We start from the raw sequence: 2,225 nt of genomic DNA, 5'->3' as shown, positions 1-2,225 counted from the left end.
CAAATAAGGAGGATCACGGTTTTAAAAGTAGGTACTGAATGGATGACTAGCATCAACTTTAAAAGTTACTACCAGAGTGGTGTTCAGGTGGAATTGATGCATTTCATTCTGCAAGCAAGAAAAGAAATAGAACTGTGATCCTGGAAGGAAGTGTATGAAACAGCAATGGACCTGTATCATAGACCTGGAAAGAAAGGTTCATTCTGGTTTGAGGAGTATGGACTTACTGAAATGGTTTTGGAAAAATTATAATGCTCGATGTCCAGTTTCAAGCAGCATGCTTTCCACATCAAGCTTGCTGTTTTCAATATAGGGTTGGTACAACCCCATAGATAAGTAGCTTAAAATGAGATCCTGGTTTGTAGTATGGGTGAGTTCTTCCACAATGATGCATTTGAGGAGTATTTCCTTCTTGTACATTTCTGAAAGCTTATGGGAAACTTCATAAAAGTAGGTAGTGGGCCATGTATGGAAGAGGGGTGTTTGCTAATTTCCACTTCCACGATGATAATTTTCTAGGTTACAAATTCCTTTAGTGGTTGATGTTAGCTTTTCCATTTTCACCTGTACCTTAGCTGAGTTTTCCAAAGTGTCATGAAGTTCCTTGCACAACATCTCAAGTTCCTCATTAAATTTTTGATGTACCTTTTGAGAATGGAAATCAGAAGCAATGGTACCGCATTCTAATTTTACCTTGTCTTGAGTAAGTACACTGATTTTGATGTTTACTATTTGTTTGCAACAGAAAACCCCATTTTGTTGAGTCTTCCACTTTGATAATAAATCATGCCAGTCTACAGCATTGTTCTTAATTTTTCTTGCACTGACAGATAGGACAGTTCTTTTGGGGGTAACCATGACTTTAATGCCCAAGATCTAGCCTGGTGCAGACCAGAGGAAGTTCAAAGCCAATTGCATTTTTTAAGGAGTTATTTTCTTCAGTCAATTTTTGTCCTTCCTAGCTATTGACTGTCTCTTGCATACCTCTCATTTCTTTTCCCAGTTTTTCTTCTATCTCTCTTATTTGACTTTGGAAATCTTTCTTGAGCTCTTCCAATAAGGCTTTTTGGCCTTGGAAGCAATTCATATTTCCCATTGAGGTTTCAAAAGTAGGCATATTGACTGTGCTGCCCTCTTCTGAATTTGTTTTTTGATCTTCCCTGTCACCCTAGTAGTTCTCTAAGGTCAATGTCCTTTTCTACTTTTTGCTTGTTTTGTTTGCCAATTTCCTGGCTTTTAAAGTTGAGCTTTTCTATTGGAGCACAGGGAGCATTGTCCCAAGCTTCTTGTGCTGGGGGCAAGGTGCCTGGTCACTGGCTTTGTGTACTGGGGCCTCGAGGGCTGGCACTTAGGGGATTTTGGGGTCTGGCTGCTTACCTGGCACTCTGCTGGGCTCTGAGAGGTGGTGTCTGGCATGTGCTAAGGCTAGGTGCAGTTTTTCTGCTTTTTCCCTGGGCTACACTGAATCAAGTGGAGGTCCAGCCACTGATAGTTACCTGCCTGCTTGGAGCTGCACCAGTGTACATGGTGGTTCTCCAAGCTGAAGTCTGCTGGTTGCCCTGGCTATCCTAAGATACATGGGGAATCCTGCTCACCATTCTGGGGCTCAGGATCTCCCATTGGTTTGCTGAGGTGGGGCTTGCTTCTGGCTTGTTGGGATGCCTCTCATCCTGGACTGCACTCCCTTTTTTGTTCAAGTGACATGAACCTTTCTTGGCAATCCTCTAAGATTCCTGGGGTAAGATACTGCTTCTCCCTGTTTTTCCACTATCTCAGCTCTTCCACTGAAACCACTGGCCAGAACTGTCTCAAAAGAAGTAGGGGAAAAAAAGTCCTCTTTCTTGGTACCATGTTGCATAGGGAAATAAAAGTAAATGAGATCTGTATCATTAAGTAATTCTATAAACTATTCTGATTGAGCCAAGAAAACATGAAAACAAGGTATGCAGGTAATACTCCACCTGTTAATTTGAAATTCACTGTAAAACTTTTAGTTACATCAGAGATAAATAAAGCATGACAACATGGAGAGAAATTCACAGAGGTGAAATGATTAACAGAACTTCTAAAGATTAGGAAGAAATAACTGTACCTGCCACAGGTCAAATAAATCTATTAAAACAAAACCAACATAAGCAATTAAACCTGGATAGGACACAATTATCTTAATTTATGGAGCTTCTAATAATAGAATTAAACAGAAATTCCAGACTTCTAGGAGCCAA

The 2,225-nt window shown here is 40.4% G+C and overlaps 1 pseudogene; it reads right to left on the bottom strand.

Moving 5' to 3' along the window:
* Positions 1-246: 246 nt before the first annotated feature.
* LOC114041937 lies at positions 247-858 on the bottom strand (annotated as a pseudogene).
* Between the last annotated feature and the right edge of the window lie 1,367 nt (positions 859-2,225).

This window comes from Vombatus ursinus, unplaced genomic scaffold (genome assembly GCF_900497805.2).
Source record: "Vombatus ursinus unplaced genomic scaffold, bare-nosed wombat genome assembly UNPS02014222.1, whole genome shotgun sequence".
NCBI classification, from domain to species: domain Eukaryota; kingdom Metazoa; phylum Chordata; class Mammalia; order Diprotodontia; family Vombatidae; genus Vombatus; species Vombatus ursinus.
The sequence above is the reverse complement of the archived record's forward strand: the minus strand, read 5'-3'. Positions and strand labels throughout refer to the sequence as shown.